This window comes from Protopterus annectens, chromosome 7.part0 (assembly GCF_019279795.1).
Source record: "Protopterus annectens isolate FY-2018-M chromosome 7.part0, PAN1.0, whole genome shotgun sequence".
In the NCBI taxonomy this organism is placed as follows: domain Eukaryota; kingdom Metazoa; phylum Chordata; order Ceratodontiformes; family Protopteridae; genus Protopterus; species Protopterus annectens.
In genome coordinates, this window is record NC_056739.1 from 1,610,448,549 (window position 1) to 1,610,471,175 (window position 22,627).

Below are 22,627 nucleotides of genomic sequence, written 5' to 3' on the forward strand. Positions count from 1 at the left end.
GGGGAACAAACCAAGGATTGTTTACAAAATGGGAAAGAACATAAAGAATTTATTGACTCCCAGGACAGTGAGTGGAGATAAAAGGTCAGGTAATTTTCCCCATACTTCTAAATGTGGAATATGTAATCAATGTAAATATATATTAGAAGACGAAAAAATTATCATCCAGAATGAATCACAATCATTAGTTAAATTCAAATATGGGAATTGTAGAATGAAAATGTTCATTTATTTGGCCAAGTGTTGTGAATGTGCAAGCTTCTATATAGGCAAAACGGAGCAGTGTCTTAGACAGCGTATATATGATCACACCCATTGTATCAAGAAGAAAGATCTTACAAATGCCTTATATAGGCATATAGAAAAGATGGGTGATAGACACAATTTCAGATTTGCCATTTTGGAAATCATTTTAGTGGACCCAAGAGGTGGTGACTACAAATCTTTATTGAGTTTTAAGGAGGTTTGGTGGCAACTTTATTTAGATGCCACCACTCCACCACGACTCAATGAATATATTTCATGCAAACCCATCTTGGAGAAGACTTAAATATTATTAAACATCATTAAATACTATTAAATATTATTAAATATTAGTTGAATATGGGAGCCAACAGGGTTGAAATGTATTCATATATAGAATATTAGGGTATTTGTAGAGGGAGTACTTTCAGTCTGTACGTTTATGTATTCGGAACCACATTAATTTTATACATATCACAATATGTTTTAATATTTCAACAATCTCTATTTATATTATTTTTCATTAACAAATTGGTTTGGTTTGGTTATGGTTGATCAAAGTATTAAGATAGAGTTTACACATGTGCCATTCCAATAATGTATTTTATCCATAGGTAGTTTATCTATATTAGATATACATTATTTATAGGTACACACAGTTCTTATTTAGTAGTATAGTAATCAAGTACTATGGTGATGTGGTCAGTTCGATATACCATAGCGGTGTATTTTGAACACATTTAACAAGTGATATTTTTTACAGAGTTTAATATTTATTTATTTCTGTTAATACAAGTTCGCTTCACAATTATGCAACGGATCATGGTTTACAACTAGACAATTAGTATCATATGTTATGAAAGGAAACTGTTGTTCACATGTAAGGTTTTAATAAGGAAATACTGTTTATGCTTGTTTCAGCTTTAAGAGGTGTGTTTTCAGCAGTGGATACAAAGTTTCACTTTGTATCTGTTGTTTTTGGCACCTAATTCAAAATAAAATGCAAGATTTAGCATAAAGAAGATGTTCTGATGAAGCCCGCCATACGAGTGGGTGAAAGCGCTTAACCAGTTTTTATTTAATTTTATTCAATTTTGTTTCAATTTGTACTTTTAGTTATTGGAGTCCTATGCTGCTGTTCATTTTGCTTTTTGTTTATGGAATAAATATCTTCAAAATCTGAGGTGCTTGTACACTTATTGGAGAGTCCTTGAAAAGGATTTGGTACACCAGGCATCTGTCTCAGTGAGGCCCTTTTGTAGGATGTCCACATCATTAGGAGTTTTGATTATGGCTCGTAGTTTGCAGTCATCTGCAAATTTAGTTAGCCAAAGACCTTCTGTGTTAGCCTGTACTTCAGAGAAGTAGATACCAAACAGGAGAGGACCCAGCACTGAACCCTGTGGTACTCCACTTGTCACTGGTCTGAAGTCTCATTTGGAGTCTGCTACTTTTGCAGTCTGGGTTCTGTCAGTAAGCCAATTGGCAACCCATCTTGTGACATAGGGATTTATACCTAGTTTAGTGAGTTTATCTATAATTCCAGAGTGGGGGATGGTGTTGAACGCCTTGGCGAGATCTAGATAGGCTGTGTGAACCACCTTACCCTCATCTATGGCTTTGGTGACTACTTCAAAGAAGTCTATCAGGTTTAGGAGACATGATCTGCCTTTTACAAACCCAAACTGTGTAGGGTCCAGAGTTTGGAGATCTCCAATGTCTTTGTTTATGGGTTCCATGATGATACGTTCTATGGCCTTGCAGAACAGGCTCATCAGGCCAATGGGGCAGTAGTTCCCGGAGTCTGTTGTGGCCCCCCCTTTGTGGAGTGGAATAAGTGTCACGGTGCATCATTCAATGGGCACAAAGCCTGAGGTGAGGCTATGATTGAACATGGTACTTAGGTGGGGTGCCAGTTCAGTCTGTAGTTCATGTAGAAGGCAGCCTGGGATGTTGTCAGGTCCCATGGATGCTGTGTTCTTGGCTTTGGAGAGTGAGGTTTTTAACTGTGCAGCCGTGATTACAGGAACTTTGCAATCTTCCAGTATAAAGATGGGCCCTTTAGGGGGTGTGAAGGGGGAAAAGTTAGCACTGAACCTATCTGCCAGGATGTTGGCAATATCCATTGGTTCTGTATATTTAGTGTCATTGTGCTGTAACTCAGAGCAGATCTGAGTGTTGCCATTGAGATTCTTAACATAGCTATAGAATGCTTTGTGGTTATCTTTAGAATCAGTGGCAATTTTGTTTTCATAACTAGCTTTAGAGGATTTTATGAGGGATCGCAGTTTCTTACTGAGGCTGACCAGGGAGTTCCTCCAATCATGGGATTTTACTCTTTTTTGCAACAGTTTCTTTCTGCTGCTGTAGAGTTTGTTTATGGCAGAAGACCATCAGATTGGCTTCCTTTTTTTGGAGGATAGCATCTTGGTTCTGTTAGGGATAGCATGATCCATGCACTCGTGTAAGTGCTTATAAAGTGCATTTGTGTTGGATTCAGCAGTTGTACCTCTATTGTCCATCTGCATGGGTGTCGTGAAGTTTGCCACTTCTGTCTTAAGAAGCGTGAAGTTGGCTTTGGAGAAATTTTTTATGGTTGTCTTCCTAATAAGGGGTGGGAGCGGGATGTGGATATCTAGGGTGATTAGCTTGTGGTCGGATCTGACCAATGAAGAGCTGAACTCTGGTGTAGAACACCGGTCACCCATGTTGGTAATGACCAGGTCTAGGATATTGCTGCCCCTGGTGGGGGTGTGGATAAGTTAATCCAAGGCGTTAGAACTGATGATTTCCAGAAAACGTTGAGCAAAGGAGTTGGTACATGAGTAGTTTTTCCAGTTAATGGTAGGGTAGTTGAAATCACTCATTATTAGAGTGTTGGGTTGTACCTTAATATTTTCCAGTGTATCAAGAAAAGAGGAGTGGGAATCCTGGGGCATGGTGGGGGGGGTCTGTAGCAAGCTACAATCTGGATTGCGGTTTTTCCCAGAGTTAGTTGAACTTGGATAATCTCAGATGCATTATGCTGAGCAACTAGCTTGGAGGTATGGATATCCTTAATGAATATGGACATGCCTCCACCTTTAGTGTTTTGGTCTGGGTTTGGTGGCCGAAAGGTGTGGTATGAATTATAACCTGGTAATGCAGGTGTGCTCTCTGGAGCTTTGAACCAGGTCTCTGTCACTGTACAGATGTCAATGTTCTCCATTTAAGGAGTGCCTCGAGTGAGTTCATTTTTAGGTTTAAACTTCTAGCATTGAGTAGCATTACCCTCAGATTTTGCTTGCTTGTACCTGTTACGGTGGTGAATTTGTCATTTGAACCTTGCCTAAAAAAGGCACTATAGGGGTGGCAAGAGCCTTTGCCAGTATCCGGAATCCCAAGGGTGACAGGTGCAGGCCATCTCTGGCAAAGCAGCGTGGTCTGTCGATAATGTCATCCCAGGCAGACAGATACTGGATTCCCTTAGAATGACACCAGAAGCTTAGCCAATTGTTAAAGTCAATCATTTTGTCCTTGTACTGTGGTATCATTTTGGGTGATGGCAGGATGCTACTCAGGGCTAGGGTCATACCTGCCTGGGCTACAAGATCGGAGAGCTCCTCCATGTCTCTTTTCATGTAGTCCAGGGAGGTATGTCTCAGGTCATTCATACCAACATGGACAATCACAGAGTCATATTTGTACTTGTTGTGGAGTGACCTGAGTGTGTGCATTATGTGGTGGATCCTGGCACCTGACAGACAGCTGACAGTAACTTTTTCCTTGTTTAGCCTGGTGAGTGGAACATCAGTGTGCCTGACTATAGAGTGACCTATAACTAGAGTGTTGGGTACGTTATGCCTTATGCGCTGTAGTTGAGTGGCACACTGAGTATGAGGGCTATGTGTCATTTGGGTTTTGTTGGGGGGTGGAGGTTGCTTGCATTTCTGCTTTGGAGGTCTCTGTTGTTTGGGCAGATTTGTACTGAGAGCCTCCGTGAATGTAGGTGTGTGTTTTTTGCTTCTGTGTGTGTGTTTTGGTGGTGTAGTGTTTGAGGGACTATGTGATGAGTGTGGTGTGGTGCAAGTGTTTACCTTCTCCTCTTGTCTGTCTAGGCCAGTCTTTGGTGAAGAGAGCTTTGCTTCCAGTTTGGCTATATAAGTGCATCTCTCACAGGTCATAGTGTTGGGTGGTAGGAGGAGAGGGTTGTCTGTGTACATGAGACAATTGCTGCACTGTCCCAAGATGCCCAGATTCATCAGGTATACAGGAGAAAACACTGTGAGCTGACCTTTAGACATGCCTGAATAGGTGCTTATTTATTAAGTACTAAAAACTGTTTTCCTCTAGACAAGTGAAGAAAGTTGAATGCTGTAGTAATTTGTAACTTATTTAGTGCTTGCAATGAGTTCTGAACAAGCGCTGAGCTTAAAGAAACAGATTTGAGTGCTAAATCTAAAAAGCTAGCTAGTTGCAAGGGAAATTTTGAAGAACAGACTTTATGGCGCCAGGAATAGTTTAACCCCAGTTAAGTGTGGGGGGGGGTGGCTTAGGAGCTCACAAACAGTCCTGGACACAGCAAATCCGTATCTGGACAAGACCTGCCACAGGAAAGGGGGGAAGCACGCTTACATTTTTTTTTCCAGTACAAGTGGAAATGGAGAAAGCTGGAACAGAAGTTAATTCAACGTTAAGAATCTGAGTGGGTTGGCCTTCGCAAATGTTCTCCATTAGATTGAGTGAACTAATGACACTAGACTGGGGGGAGTGTCACAGATCAAGTATACAGTATGGGCGGGCAACTGCAAAGCCACCAAGTATAAGAACACACAACACTAGGGAGAGTGGGTGAGTGGGAAAATGACAGTTCCTAGCTGTAGGCACTAAATGAAAGTTTTAAACAGATCAAGGAGCAGAGTCTAGAGAATGCTTTTAACTGTAAACAGACAATTATCAAAAATGCACAGAAAAGCTCAGATAGAGCACTCACAAACAGAAAATACAACTCTCAGTATGAAAAAGCAGTTTACAGTTAAGTAATTCAGTAAACATGCAATTAGCAATGAAATACAGTTACAACAGTATAAAACAGTACATAAATGCAGTGAAACAATAAAAAAGCTTTATAACAGTGCAAAATGTAGTAGATCAACTGTATAGCACAATTATAAGTGTTTCAGAAGTGCAGTTCAGTGAAATAAGTGTAAGAAATAACTTATCCTGCTCTTGGAATCTTAAGGAATTTCCACTTATGCAATGCAATCCAGAGCCTGAGCAATACAAGCACAACCTTTATAAGACACAGGGTTTATATAGCAGTAAGAATGGAAGAGTTGGAAGATCATACTACTACTCAGCCCCTGCTATTACCCAATCACTCATACTACAGAAGGTCAGGAGGCCTTGTTACTCTCAATAATAATGAAGACATTCAGCAGAAAATGGCTGCTAGAAATCCAGGAAACTCAAACAAAACAACCAGCCTAGACAACAAGCCTCTATCAAGATTATGCCACCTGAGCAGAACACAGAAACCTAATTTTAAAAGCATAGAAAGAACACCCATAAAGAGAAAATACAAGTCTCAGTATGAAAAAGCAGCTTACAATTTAGTAATTAAATAAAAAATGAAAAAATATTTACAATACTTTCCAGCATTTTGTAAACAATAATATTGACATCAAACTATGGTTAAAGTCATTAATTCCCTTTAAAATTACAAAAAACTTTTTCAGTAATATACCTATAAATACTCTTAATACATGGGAAACAAAAAGTTTTAAGTGCTGGTACAACTGTATGGGAAATTTGATAGTCATGGATGTAAGTTAGTTGATTAACACATTTGATTTGTCAAATTCAGACTGGTTAGCTCTTAACAGTCTATTACCCTATGCACAAGATTTATGTAGAACAATAGACAATTCTTCTTGTAAATCCATACCTAAACTTTTATTTTTCTTACATGAAGTAATATATAGGGACTTTAACTGGACAAATTTAAATTCAAAATTATATAAAATTATTATTAATTACAAATCCAATCTTAATCAGAAGTTTTTGAATTTTATCACCAAAGAACATCCATTATTGCTGTCAAATGAGATCAAATCTAGTTTATTATATTCTATTAAATTAACCTCCAATATACAATATTGGAAATTTTTTTCGTGAAGGTTTCTGCATAGAGCTTTCTATACACCTAACAAAATTGCTAGATTCAATCATTCTAATGATATAAATTGTCGGAGATGTTCTTCAAAATGTAATGCTGATCCCATATTATGTATGAATGTACCCACATTAGGAAATTCTGGGAAGACATCGGTGAATTTCTACAAGCCATATTTTCAGATTCCTTTATTTTGTCAAAGTCACTAATTCTTCTGAATATAAATGAAACAGTTGTTATGAACAACAAAGACCTTTATCTTCTTTGGACTACATTGGCAGTTACTAAGCAATGCATCACAAGGAAATGGAAATCTTCCTCCTCTCCAACCTTTGATGATTTTCTAATTCTATTGAAAGATGTAGCACTGTTGGAAATCAGAGTCAAGGAAATGAGAATCTTTCCTAGGAAATGGGTTGATAATCCTTGGGAGAAAGTTCTCTCCCTCATTGAGACACTCAAAACGGACACAATTTTACCTTCATAAGCAGAAAAGAAGCAAAACACCTTTTTAAAAAATGTGTAACTTTCTTTGTGTATTTAAGATTGTTTTTCCTTTTTTTTCTATAATTGGTTCGAGGCCATCTGTATATATTGTAAATAGTTCATTTCAATTTATTCTTGTTTGAAAGTAAAAGATTAGTATTATTTTGTCTGAAAAAATTAATAAAATTATTTGAATACATATCACATGTTCCTCAGCTTATCTAGTTATAAGTATGTCCTTCGTAGTAAGTAACAGGGAAATGCCCCCCTGAATCATGGAAACTATCAGGTATATCTCATATTTATTAGAGAGGAAAGAGAGACCAGTTCCAAAACTACATGCCATTTAGTTTAACCTCACTGACTTGAAAGTGTTTTGAGAGATGCTTATTGGACCTTATGACTAATTCTGAGAATAGTATAGATACAGCAGATATTGATCAACATGGTTTCCCTAAAGGAAGATCAACACCGAGCAACTTAGTTAATTGTTATTACTATAGAACAGAAGCACTTGATCTGGGTTTGTCTCCTGGTGCAATTTTTTTACACTTATCCAAGGCTTTTGAGTGCTTACCACATGTGGTTATTATGAAGGGTTTAAGTGATTACAAAATAAACAGTTACATTACAAGGTGGATTGGAAAGTGGTTGCTGGGTGGAAAACACACACATACATAGATTTAAATATTGCATTATTGATTGCTTGTTTAAAAAAATACAAGGCAGCCAACAGCCCTCTACTGCTCCCAGTCCTTAAAAGGACTCAAGGAGAACTAACAGGCAGAATCCCTTCATTGCAAAGTAAGACAGAAAGTACACATCTCTGCCAAACACTCCCTTCTGCTTCTTTGTATTCCCCTACAAAGGGAAATGTTTCCTCCGACACACAACACCCTCCCCTTACTGCAGTTAGAACGAAGAAAAAATACATAAGGCAGCTAATGACCCACTAGTGGTCCCAGTCCTCTAAAGGACTCAAGGAGAACTACATTTTGGCAACATACCTCTCAGATGTACATATTTTTGCAGAATGTCCATCAGTTTTTTGGCCTGTTCCTCATAAAACTGTGATTTTCTGACAAATCATTGGAGATTGAAGTCACTAAATATTACTAAATAATGACAATCATTTGAGTTTCAGACTTTATATCCTTCAGAAAATATGTAATAATGCAAACATGTTATTCTGTCAACTTTTTAAGTTTATAGGAGCAATATTTAAATTCTGTCCCTATTTCTGGGCCTTTGTCCCCCCATTCTTTTTGGCTTTGTCCAGAATTTTTGCACTGAGAGGTTGAGAGGTATGTGTGGCAACACCTTTGACATTCTTTTACCTAGTATAGACATAAACACTTTACAATCATGGTTTAAAATGAAATGGGTCTGTATTAAGCTAGGTCTGATAGGCCTTTACCATCCTTAGGTAATGCAACCAACACAGCTTTCTTCCAAGATGTTGGTGCTTCCTCTCATTTTAAAATACCAACATTTTCCAAATCTTTATCACTTTATTCGCTCCTAACTTCCAAACTTCCACAGGAATACCATCTGTTTCTGGGGACTCTCTTAAGGATTGATTATATGTTGATATTTTTATCTCATCCCCTTCTGTCTTACCTGCTAGTTGTTGAGCCTCTCCTACCTCTAACTTTGGTATTATTAAGTCTTCCATAAATATTTCCATTTGTGCTTTCTTTATTTCCACATAGCTCTGTTTTAGACAAATTTCCCTAAAATTTCCACAATGTCTTTAAAACCTCTAAAGGACCTCTAGTTATTTTTCTTCTTATAGGCTTCCTAAATTTGGCAACTACCATGCCTATGTTTTGTTGCCTTAGTTGCTGTCCTAAATGTTTTTGTGCTGTTGTGTTATTATTAAAAATAATTGCTTAACAGCAATTTTTCTAAACTTATGCGTACTATCCAGATACTCCCTTATTTGCTCTTTAGAATTCTACATTTGCACCTCTTCTTGTTATAGGAGATTCCCTTTAATCTGCAATACTTTAACCTTTGTTGACCCCTTTAAGTAACTCCTATTATGTTTATGTTTTGACCATATCTCTTTCTCTTTTATTTCTAACTTGTTTTAAAAATCCATTTTCATGTTATTCCACTCACTAGTTATAACTTCATTTTCATTTCCTAATCCTTAAATTAGGAAGTTGAGAAAGCACCAGTGTCTCATTTTTACTTCATTACTCTGCATTTTTATCTTAGTTTTTATCAATACACATTCTGAAATAGTTATTTCATGTGTATTGAAGCTTTCAATTTAATGAACATTTTCCTGTCAAATGTAATTTCTATCTGTTCTAACCCAATTAGTGTACCTTGGGGAATAATATATAAATTCTGTTCAAGTTCCTACTACTAATTTCACATCCTCCATACAAAATATTTTCATAAAATTTCTTTAGAAGCCTCCCTTCTTTTGTTATATTTTTACATCCTGGTCTCCCTAATACATCCTCGCTATTGCAAATCAAGTTCTAGTTCTCACCCTTAAGTAATGTTTCCTGAAAAAATTTGATTATTTGTCTCAACATAGCAGCTTGTGGTGGAATATAAATGCACGCTTTTTTTAATCCTTCTACCTTGCCAATAGCCCCTTACTACTAGAAATCTACTATTATTTTCTTTTGTGTCTTCTTCACTATATCACTGTTGGAGCCCCTTTAGCTATTAGTATAATTACTCCACTTTTCCTTAGTCCCTGATATTCTGCTGAATATCCATCTTGAAATCTTTTCTTTGTCAAAGTCACATGCTCATTTATTTTGAAATGTGTCTCTTGTACCATTGCTATTTGCATTCTGCATTTCTTAATATAATTCAATAGTTTTTACTTTTTGTGTATACCTGTAAAGCCATTTATGTTCCAAGATAACATGTATAGTGCCCCCCCCCCACCTATTACACATGACAGTCTTTTTGAATGTGTATTTCCAACTTTTTGTTATATCTACACACTGTTACTTGGTAAGCTGATCTTTAATACAAATGTTTTTTTTTTTTTCTTGTCCCTATTTGAACCTATGTCACATTTTCTAGGCTTTTTGTTTTAATGAAAACCCTCAAACAAAAAAACTAAGTAAATTTTCAAAACACTTTTGTCATCTTTTAACTTAGAACAAACACTCAAAACTATGTACATCTTCAAAAATGAAGTTTAACCCTCTAGATAGGAACAATTGCGCCAAATTGGCAGCTGTACCCACAAGCATTACCTAATCTAAAAAAATAAGGTTACCCTTGCTAAAGAGCAAGCTACAGCCTATATTCTCACTTACTCTGATTACTCATGGCCAGGTTTGGAGCATTCACTTCCTGTGCCTTTCAGTTAACAAATTCAGATGTGGAACACCAGTCCAGTTGCTTATTTGTGCTTTCATAAAATGAAATTAAAGTTTGTTATTTTCAATTTGTCAGTAAAGCAGAAAATCTCAGGTTTTCTCTGCATGCTTTGTCTTCTGACTGTACTTTTTGGTTGTTAAAAATGATTACTCTGTCCTTTTAAAATCCAGAATACTCCATCACATTAAAATCAAAATCAAAGAGCTGCCTTCCACCTTAATATGCAACTAATAGGCACCATTTCATTCAGCCCATAGGGACCTGTAGCATTTGTTGTTTGTTGTTTGGTGCCACTTTAGTTCTTTGACCTCTAATAAATCTTTTCAAGGTCCTCCTCTTTTGTCCAGTTTCACATCATCCACTATGTAAAACTTAAAAGAGTGGCCATTGTTTTCACTAATGTGTCTATATCTACATCTTTCCCTTTCATACTGTAAAGATGTGCTATACCCTTAATTTATAAGTTGTCTCAGTTGTAGCTTTATAAAAAGTGACACATCCAGTACACTGGACCACATATACCACTCATTTACTTAAACAGTGGTATTTGTGTCTGATGTGAATGTCTCCATACCACTCAATTAAAAGGTATTAACCTCTAACAAATAGTGGCTTTGACTACAGTGTCCACAAACACTCATACCTGGAGAGGTACTAAGTACAAGGTGCCTTTTCAAAAGGTTATTATACTCATATCTTTTGTTATAAATAATTCTGAGTTTTTCCCCAACCGGTCTTGTAATGTTTTATCAATAGAAATAAATGTCCCAATTCCTCTGTATTACTCGCTTAATGCCTGGGAAATTTGTATTATATTGAAGAATCAAAGCTTTACCTACACTTAAGTCGTCACCTAGTTGGTCCCTTTTAGTAAAAGAGAAGTACATTTTACCTAACAAAGGGAAGTATAACCCTTCCTGTCTTTTATTAAACACTTCCAAGGCTAAATTCTTAATAAATATCCAGGGGTACTCTCTTTTTTCAAACATGTTTATTAATATTTCACTCTCTTTATAAAAGACTTCATCATCAGATATCATCTTGGCTAAATGGACAAGTTGTCCTTTCACCAGTGCCCTTTTTCAAAAAAGTAGGTGCCAGTATTTATTAGAGGTCAAAACTAAAGCAGCAGTTTAGGATGAATGCTACAAGTCCCTATGGGTGGAAGGAAATGGTGCCTATTCATTCCATATTAAGGTGGAAGGTATCACAGGATCATAGGAAGTTACTAGGCTATTGCCGCAGAGGCCCTTACAAGCCTAGCCAGGAGTTTAGCCCATGTTCCGACAAGTTCGCACCTGATGCCGCTATCCAGTAGGGACTCGGGTAGCTCTTTGATTTTGATTTAGGTGGCCATTTTACCATACTCAGCACATGAGTTTTTGGTTAGTAGCATATTTCCACTGATAGCACCTTAAGGAGAAACAGAAAGAAAACCTCCAAGGAGGTTATAGTCCCACTATGCTTGGCCCTCATCAGATCAATAATTGAGTAAAATGCACCTTTTGGCATATACCTGACCAGGCACTTGCAGCTGGAGCAACCTCAGAGGTTCCTTACAGAAAAGAAAAAAAAAAACAGGGTGTAAAGAACATGTTGTATGTGGATCACCTAAAAGCCATATTCCTTTACTCTGACTTCTACTTACTATTAAGGGGTGAGATACGCCTAGCCTACACGACACACTCAAATCAAGTCCTGATGGAACTGTTACACATTTGCAAAACATAAGCATGCAAATTACCTGATCCAAGGATCTAAGCCTGCCCTGTGACATGAACAAAACATACTGGAAGGACAGATATGTCTGTCAGAGATTACCCCTTCTCTGGAAAAGGCTACCTATTCATGTGAAGCAGAGGACTTCCCTGACTCTTTTCAAATGCAATTTAGATCAATGGATGGGGAATCATAAATTCACTCCTGGAGTGGCACCTATGTCCCTTATGGACAGTGACAGTCTGTAAAATGCCCAAAGGCATAGGCACAAGCCAAAACCATCCTCTAGCCTTTAGCTATTGAAAATCTGGGTAAATCTAGATAATAGTGGATAGGCTTGTAAGTGTTCTTGAGCTGTTAGCCTAGTAATCTCCTATGAACCTATATATATATATATATATATATATATATATATATATATATATATATATATATATATATATATTTATATACATATATATTTTATATATATACATATATATATATATATATATATTTATATACATATATATTTTTTTCTTAGTTCGTTTGTAATGATTATTCAAGGTAGATATGTTAGAGATATGCCATGTTCTGCCCACACTGAATTACTCACCCTAAACAAAAGTCATGCCAATAGCTGGCCTTAGGCATAGGACAACAAGGTAGCCGCCTAGGGCACCGCTCTAGCAGAGGTGCTTTTCCAGTATTTATTTGGTGTAGGTAGACTAGAAAGGGTGCACCAGGTAGTGTGGTGGGGGGTGCTGTGGAGCCCTTTTGCCTAGGGTATCAGTTTACCTAAAGCCACTCCTGGCCATGCCATATATCATTCTTTATCTAAACTAAATATATAAGGAGTGCTAAATGCTTCTGGAAACAAGCATTCAGTGTTGAAATAGAGAAGTCAGTATATTATTCTTTCACAGTTTCTTATCAAAGGTGCCAGAAATTATACTTATATAGTAAAACATATACTGCATTAAGATTGTCATTCTAGACTTAAGGATTAAGTCTTAAGGCTGGGCCACTTTTGCCATTGTCAGTATGTGAATTTTAGTGGTGAAACATTTCCAGTAACGGCAGGTACCATTTTTTATCTAGAAATATATATATATATATATATATATATATATATATATATATATATATCTATATGTATATATATATATATATATATATATATATATATATATATATATATATACATATATATATATATATATATATGTATATGTGTATGATTTATGTTTGATTTATGATTTTGGGGCAGCTGGGGTGGTGCAGTGGGTTTTCTCCGAGTGCTCCGGTTTCCTCCCACATCCCAAAGACATACTGTAGGTGGATTGGACACTCTAAATTAGCCCTAGACGTGAGTGCGTGCATGTGTATACCTTCTGTGGAAGGCTGAGCACCGGCCTGGCAACTCGACACTGAAAAACTCCACTGCCAATCATGAGAGAACAGGTGATCAGCTGTGGCGACCCCTAACCAGGAAAAGCTGAAAGAAGAAGAAGATGTTTGATTTATGTTTTTGACATAATTCCAGTGCAATACAGATATTCATTGAGTCTAAACTTCATAGAGTTTGAAAACCAGAGTAAGTCCATATACCACAATTAGCTTGCAAACACACACCCTCATAGGGTATTGCTGCTTCCAGAAGGGCAAAACAAGTCAGGCAAGGAAAGAGTCCCAGTCATCAAATTTTGTCTTAAAAGAAGTGAAAGTATCGATCTGTTTTATATGTAATGGAAGATTATTCCAGACAGAGGAAGTTCTGAATAATAAACCTGTCACTCCAGCGTGTCTTATTCATTTACTGATGGAGAATCAAGTCTTTAGTTTGAGTGTCTGTGAAGCCATTTGTTTTGTGAAGGTGAAGGACATCAAGAAGGGCTGGGTTTTTAACAGCATGCAGTAAGATACATAAATCACTTTTGTAGAAGTTTATAAGATATGAAATTTAGGGACTTGGTGTCAAGCCTGTCTTGGTAATTGAGGGTCTTTAGTCTGGGTATCTTTTAGTTGGTAACCTCTGGGGTATCTCAAGCTGCATGATGTGTTGGAAAGAAACATACTAAAAGAATACATGAGGTTTTGCAGCTCAATGATAGGAGCCTTAACAAAACCTCCACTCCCTAAAAGCACTCTCTCTGGAAAACTTTGATATTACAGAGACCTAGCTCAAGACCATTGAAAGCATCAAATCAGTGCAGGGTTTCAACTCCTACCACATGTTTATTCCCACCACATTAGATGAAGGCACTGAAGACAGCAGTGTCTCCATATTTTTAAAAAAGTGCTTTACCTCCAGACTAATTAGACAAGATAACAATCCGGAGCTCCTCCACATCTAACTTACCATTAATATGACCCCTTATCAAATCATAGCTAACTTTAAGAAGCCCTCAATGTCATCCTCAGCCCATAACACCTTTGGAGTCTCAATGCATTAAGCCAAGCACCATTCTCTTAGGGGACTTCAGCTACCCTCCATTAACTGACATATATAAATAATTAAAATATATGCCCCCTAGATTTCTGGACTTCATCAATGCAAACTCTCTGGACCAGCTAGTTTGCACCAGTATGGGACAGTTCTACTCTCTACCAATTATAACTCCTTCCCTGGTCAAATAAGAAGACAAATCAGTCACATTTATATTAAGTCTGAAGCCAGAAACATCCTCGAGTACCTCCTGTATTCGAAGACTATGCCATTGTTAATCAACTGAAACCGAGTGATGAGCTGGCAAAAGTCAACATTTCAACATCCACTTGTAAATGTATGACCCCACTGCTTATGTGAAATCCTTTACTATCAAGTTCTATGCACGTGTGAATAACTGCATAGATCTAACTCTCTCCTAAGTAAATACAATACAAACTAAAAAATAAACCCATTTTTTGGAACCCAAATATAAAAAAGGCTATACAATTAAACAAAAACACTTACTGCACATAAAAATAAATGTAACTTTTAAGATGCACTTAGCAGGGAGCTCCCAACCCTGATCAAATCAACCAAAGCCAGATATGTAGTAAAAACTGACACCAAGGGAAAGGACAATCTCTGATCATTCTTTAACAAAGTTACAAACCTTAGAAATAATGCCCAGTACTGTGCAAAGCTAATAGTACATGATATCACATACTTGGGCCCAGAGGACATAACCCCCTAACCCCAGCTACATTCCCAGATCTCTTGCCTGGTCCTCAAATCTCCCATGAACAAGTCCTATAGCAGACTCATGCTCCCTCAGCTCTTCAAAAAAAAAATGGAAAACTAATGAAGGAAATCTCCTTCTGCACTTCTTGATCACAACCTCAGTCAGCTTCCAAATAGGCTTTGTACTGTATGAATAAAAGACAGTAATTGTCATCCCCTTACTCAAATGTGAGACTTCAATGGACCTGTGAAATTACAGACCCATACGTCTAACCAGCCTCATCTGTAAATCAAAGGAAAGGATTATTATGGAATTAATAAATAAGGACATGTGTAACCTACAAACTCTTGACCCAAGCCAGTTTGGATTTGTTAAGGGCAAATCCTACCTACTTAACTTGGCTGACTTCTTTAACAAGGTTATTGAAGCAATGGATGCAGACAAATCAGTACAAACTGCATATGTAGATCTCAGAGTGGCATTCAACACCATCCCATGCTCAGAAGTCTTAGATAAACTATCCCAGCTAAATGTTAATCCCTATGTAACTCATCAGACAGCAAACTGGCTCACAAATAGAACCCAGGAAATTATGGTGGGCTTCTCTACTTCCTCAACAAGACCTATCATTGGTGATGTACCCCAGGGTTCAGTCTTTGGGCCACTCCTCTTTGGCATTTATTTCTCAGAGGTTAAAGCTACTGCTAATGGTTTATGGTTGAAGATTACAGATGACTATAAACTTGGTACTATTATTAATGCCACAAAAGATATCAAGATTTTCCAAAATGGTCTCATCCAAACCAATAGCTGGTATCAAAACCACAGTCTAAAACTGAATGCCAAGAAATGTATAATAGTATCCTTCAGCAAGCTAGAAGTCTCTTGTAACTATCTCCTTGACAACATACCCCTAAAAGTTGATCCAGTAGTTAGGGACCTGAGAACATATGTAGTCAATGAATTGTTCTTCGATCACCACATACCAACTATTTTAAGAAAGTGCTTTTTCATTTCACAGCTTAGTACTAAGGGTATTGTGTCCAGGACCGAGGATGTGATCATTCCACTGGATTTTGCACTCATAAGGCTGACGTTCGAGTATAATGCCCTCTTTGGTATGTACTTGCCCAAGCACTTGACAACTTGAGTGCCCACAATGCTTTCTTACTAAGGAAATTGTGGCCCTAAATAATAAAATTGATGCAGACTATCTCAAAGCCTTCTTCTTCTTGTCATACAAGCTATTGAAGGGCTAACTCTGTCTCACATAGAGATCCTCAACAGGCCCTATCTTGTCAGATCTACCACACATTCAGAAAGCTCAATGGGAGCATAAACAAAATCTCTTTTGTAACATAAATAGAACCAGTTGGAGGGATAGATAATATCACAGAGAATGACACTTCTCTGCAATAGCCTTCCTCTCCATGTAAGGCAAAGTACAGCGCTTACACTACTTAAACATAATCTAGATAAATGCATGGTTTAGCACTCTTGTCCCTCATGGATAGGGATAAAATGTAAACATTCTGCTCATCTCTGTAAAATGTAAAGGCTAAAAATGCAATTGAAATCTCTGGCTAAGCTTCTAAAGATTCTTACAGATCCTAGTAAGAACCTATGAACCTGAAAGGAGCATGTTATTCTATAACTGGTCTGACCAGGGCAGATTATAAAGGAATGATAACTTCTTTCACCTGGATATTTACTTTGGCCTTTAGTTATTAATTTGGCTAGATTGAAGGATTTTCTAATTAGTTTTAATAGTGAATAGTTTTGCTACGTGAATATCAAAAGATAGGATATCCTCTGTGAAGTCACCAAGATCCCTGACTACTCTGTCAGTCTAGAGTGGGGTACTCATAAACTGCTACTGATTTTTTTCTGCCAAAGGTGACAGTACTGCACTTCTTTGCATTTAATTTAAAACCATATTTAATACATCTCTGATTTGTATGGTTTAGCCCATGCTCTAGTAACATGGGATTTGATGCTGAGTAAACAACAACCATCTTGCAGTCATTAACAAATGCTGTTACACATACATCGGAGTTAGTGGTTCAGAAATCCATGAATTACATGTTGAATTGAAGGGTCCTAGTACTGAGCCCTTAGGAATTCCAGTAGTTGTGGTTTTGCTTCTTGAGGTAGCATCTGCTACTTCAACTACATTGGTCAGCCAGTTTGCTACCAATCTTACAAAATAATGGTCTTCATTTAGACCTTTAAGTGTTTCTGCAATTCCAGCATTGGAAAAAGTGTCAAAGGCCATGTTTAGATCAATGTATGCTGTAAGAACTGCATTACCACTATTTATAGCTTCAGTGACTTTCTCAAAGAAGTTTACCAAATTAAGTAGATATGATGTCTCTGTGGGGAAAAGGAAAGCATAATATGGTGGATCTACAGCAATATTTTTTATATTGGAGTTCATGAAATTAAATTTAATTAGATTTAATATGTTCCTTGGCTTTGCAAATTAGGTTTATTAAGCTGATAGGTGTATAGTTCATGGGATCTAAGGTGGGGCTCATTTTACAAAGTGGCAAAAATTATAGCCATTTTACAAACCTCAGGAGCATTCCCTGTGGCTATGCTTAATTGAACAGTTTAGGAGGTATTTAGACATGGCATATTTGCAACTGTTGATTAAGCACACGAGAATATTGCATGATCCATAAAAGTGGTATTTTAGCTTGAGAGAGTGAATTTAGGATAACCACTCTGTTTTTCTCATCCACACCCAACAATATACTCCAAGACTGCCCTCCCAACAAGCTATGAGCTGGAAAGGCCACAGAAGTACCTCACAAATAGGATTACTGGCCTCAAATAAATTCCCTGCACTGACTGCCTCAAAAAACGCCAGCTTTACTCCGTAGCATATCGCCTACTCCAAGGTGATCTCTGCCTAACATATAAAGCTATGTCAAACCCAGAGCTGTCGGACATGCTATACCTAAAGAAATCCCAATCCCTCCAAGCTACATGCTCTATGGACCTAAACCTTGTCACCACAATAAACAGGACACGCTGGAAGGATAGATTCCTGTCCCAGAGACTTCCTATACTCTGCAACAAGCTACCCATCTATGTCAAGCAAAGTTCTTTATTAGCACTCTTCAAGAAAAATCTTGATGAGTGGATGGGAAATAGGAAATACATCCCGGGGATCACTTCTGTGTCTCTGCTTGACAGTGGCACAGGAAAATAACTTTATTGGATGGCGTAAGCCATGGAACCTTGCTGGCTAGGCTTACATAGGCCCTTGGGATGATAGCCTAGCACCTACCTATGAACCTATGAACCTATGAGTGCACAACCCTTGTGGGTGCATTGCCAGATGTGATACCCACTCCCTTACACAGCCAGCCATCCCTGTCTGTCATGCATGCTGCTGATGGCAGTCTAACTTACAATCTATTTCCGAGAAAATGTGTCACCATTCTCAGTATCCACCAATGAACCTGACTGCCACCACTGCACCCTTCTCTAGCAGTTAGACCTTGTTCTATTGATTTTCACACAATCATCTATATAATAGATTCCCCAAGTTGTTCAGCAACAGCTGGTTCCTCTATACCCTGCTATCAGCTAAAGCATTATGGTCAACCTTTCAAAAAACTGAGACCACACTTATCTCTCTCCCTAGTAATCTCAGCATGTATAAACCCTGGTAGGGTCATACCTTGTTTTCTTGAGCTCCTACCACAAAAAGAGTCAGTTAGGCTTAAAGGAACATAACTCAATGAGCCTAGTCTCATATCATGTCTCCTATTTCCTGTAGTCATCAATGTGAACCCATTACTTCATACCTGCAAACAACTTATCACTATTAGGAGGTAAACTTCCCCCTGAAAACACCTAGAGAATCATGCTACCAGCAACTGCTAAACATCTCAAATCAGTATTTAAAAGACAATAATAATCTCCTGTCCCTCACTACAATATCCCCTTCTCTCACTGAGAAACATAGCAGAGGTATTAACTTATGTAGATTACTTACCACAACAAGAAGCCAACAGCTACCAGCACAACTGTAGTACCTGTATAGCAGTATAAAAAACTCACAAAGCCTTACAGATTATGTGCGTAGCCACTCTCTTAACCACTCCCAAACAGAAGATGCTACCTTGTAATTAACCATGCTAAGGAACATAAGCACTGCAATGGGAATCTAGAATATCACACAAATGTATACCCAGAATTCCTACTTCCTGATGCATACCTCTACCACTATAAGGAGATGTCAGTTTAACAGAGTTATCCCCACAGCTCACACCAAAGTCTTCACAGCTTCATCATTCACAATATGACCTTTTACATCTTTAAAGAAGGCAGAGGTTAAAGGAGAACAACAGGATATCAAAGCAGATTGCTCAACCTGCTGTCTCTTTTAGTCCCTGTTATTTGATCCTGGTTCAAAAAATAATCACCACAGCTTTAAAATGTAAGCCACTCTACTATGTACCTCGTAGGCTTCCTACCTTTCTGTACTGTTTTAGTTTCAATTTGAAACCCCAGTTGAAAAACCTCTAGCTGGCTCTTAATTGCTGATGTCATGTCTGCCAGACCTCTTGCTGTAGTTACCAGGATGTTTCCTCCCATAAGTGATGTAACCACTGACTTATTTGCATGCTCTATAGAAGAGGCAGTGAACCTCCCACATAGTGATGTCAGAGATTCCTTGCCCAGCCCACTCTATTCTAATCTAAATGACAAACTATAATCTCAATTATCTGACCAGCCCTACTGATATGTGACAAAGTACAGTGGGGAAGTACAGGCAGCAGTACAGTAACAGCTGCATGAACAAAGAGCATACATGTGCAATGACCATGCATACACATTAATTGCATCTATTTACATAGGAAGAAGATGTCTGTCACAATTAATAGGCAACACTACATAAGATTACATGAAGTAGGTGATACGTTAATCTTAAATTACCCACTTAAAAAAACATGCGACTACTGTCTTGCAAGTACGTGAAATATATCATGTTTATAGTCTATCAGTTGTCAGCTATTTAACCAAACTGGAAGGAAAGAAACTGGGAATTTGATGGTTTGCAAAGCTGTGATTTCTCACAGTGCTATGGAGCTCAGATCTAAATTTGAAAGCAGGAGGAGTGCAACAAAAAAGTGCTCCACTGTAAGGAAGGAAAGGCTCTGACAAAACAGTACATTAGTCAGGTCACCTGCTGTGAGCTGTCAATCACATGCAGATAATGGGTCAAATTACCCTTAGCACTTTGACAGCTAGGGAAGGTAGGAAGAGACTCCAAGACCGTCAAATGAAAACAATAATTCGATAAAAAGGCAATTCCTTTATTCGACTGTTAGATGATAAAATCCAAAGGTTAACAAAGTGAGAAACAGCAGTATAAGACAAGCGCTTTCGCTTGGGTAATACCAAGCTTTATCAAGTCAAAAACAGTTTCTTTCAAAAGAAGCTACTGTTTAAATAAAAGTCTTAGTTGATCACATGCTTAATTACAGCTGGGTCTCATTAAAGAAATTAGAGGTGTCATGAGCAAATAAATAAGCAACTCAATCAAGTGAGCATAAAAAATGTTTGAAATCCACACTGCTTGTGACATGATGCGTAACTAATGTACCATGTTGGTACCTTTATAAAATTACATACATGAATTATTCAATAAAAAGAAAAAGAAAAAAGCAGTGTTGAAAATGTAAGTAAAAGTAGGAATAAAAATAAAAATAAAAATAGGGATTGTATACAAACCAAATGGATTTAAAATCAGCAATATAGAATAGGCTAAAAATGTGTATATTACATTCTTGTTGATCATGTAGGAATGATAGCATAATACAAATAAATGGCACGCAATTGATAGGTTGTAAGATGTATATAAAATGTGTGTAAAGTGAGGTATGAGGTGGTAATGTTGTAGAAAAACATGTTAGCTAGGGAAGGTAGATGTGAAGGGGGAGGGGAGATACCTTGAAGAACTACAATTCAGGTGTCAAAAGAAATCAAGTTAGCATTTCTAAGAGGAAGCAGCAATAAAATGCACTTTTCAATTCTGTTCTGTGGCATTTGCACTGCTTGTGTTTGAAGTAGTTATTGAAAAAGGAAAAAAAAATGTTAAAACTAGGTAACTACAACACAGCAGTGAATGCCTGTAAAATCAGTGCAGTGACAGGAGCTTTAGGGAAAAAGAGGCAGATATGATGCAATTATTTAGAGACAAACAATGAATTCTGGGATACCTAGAGGCAGACTAAACAATCAGAATTACTTCAAGATGCCAGACCCCATGTGGTCAGACTCAGAAATTATGTATAAAAATATATAAAAACCTGTAAATATTCCCAGAGTGGTGTTAAAATGTAGGAAACACCAAACCATGATGTAATAAACATGTTTTTTGAGTCTGTGGGCACAGTTCTCCTTTAAGTATAAAGAATACCTATTTCTGACAACCCCCCAACACACACACACACACACACACACACACACACACACACACACACACACACACTTCTCTCTCTGCATCATTAAACTAGTGCTTTAGAGTTTTTACAAAAGGACATTTATTATCGAACCTGCTCACCATAACAGGAAATCCATGCAACATAGCAGCAATTAAGCTGTACTTCCCCCAGGTCACTTATGAACCCTAACCCCTGCAAGCCTGTTGCTTTCAGTAAGCAGTGACCAGCATATGCAACCATTTTCAGGTCAGAAAAAACAGAGGCATAGAAACTAGAAATAGAACCACTAACATTAAATATTTTTAACATAAATAATAAGTCATTAAGTATACAAAGGGAAGTCACCAACAGCAGTGCCATATTACTGTCAAAAAAATACTCCAAAATGAGCAAATACCAGCTAGCTAAAACAGGCAATGCAGTATTAAATATACTGATAATTATACACTATGTACTCATATATACACAAACACAGAATCACACATACAGACTCCACAAACCGGGTATGCAGACCCTTGGCTTATGAGCAACAGCTAAATCTCCACATAATAAAGCCAACTTGAGCAGACATCATATACAGAAGCAGACTATCCCTCTCATCTGAAATCCTGCCCACCCCCCACACCCTGTAAATAAGTCCTTCAAGGGACATCATTCAAATTTTCTAAATTTACAGGATAGTATGCTCATTATATCTGCTCCCCAAAGAGACTTCAAGCAATTAGCTCGCATACATTCTCTAAAAATAGACACTTATGATATATAACAATATACTCTTTAGTATAAAATTAAAAAACATAATCTAGACAGCATACATACATACCCTCTATTCTGACTTTGTCAAATATCCCAGTAGGCCATAGTGGACTACACCCCTACAGGGCATAGGCAAGGCTCTAACTAATACTTCAACCTATACATACCATTACTCACCCAACTCCATTTCAAGTCCAGTAAACTGACACTGTCCTATATGAAAACTGAAGCCACTGGAACACTTCTTACAATTTTCCTAACCATAACACTGACCTGTATTAAAATTTCATCACACA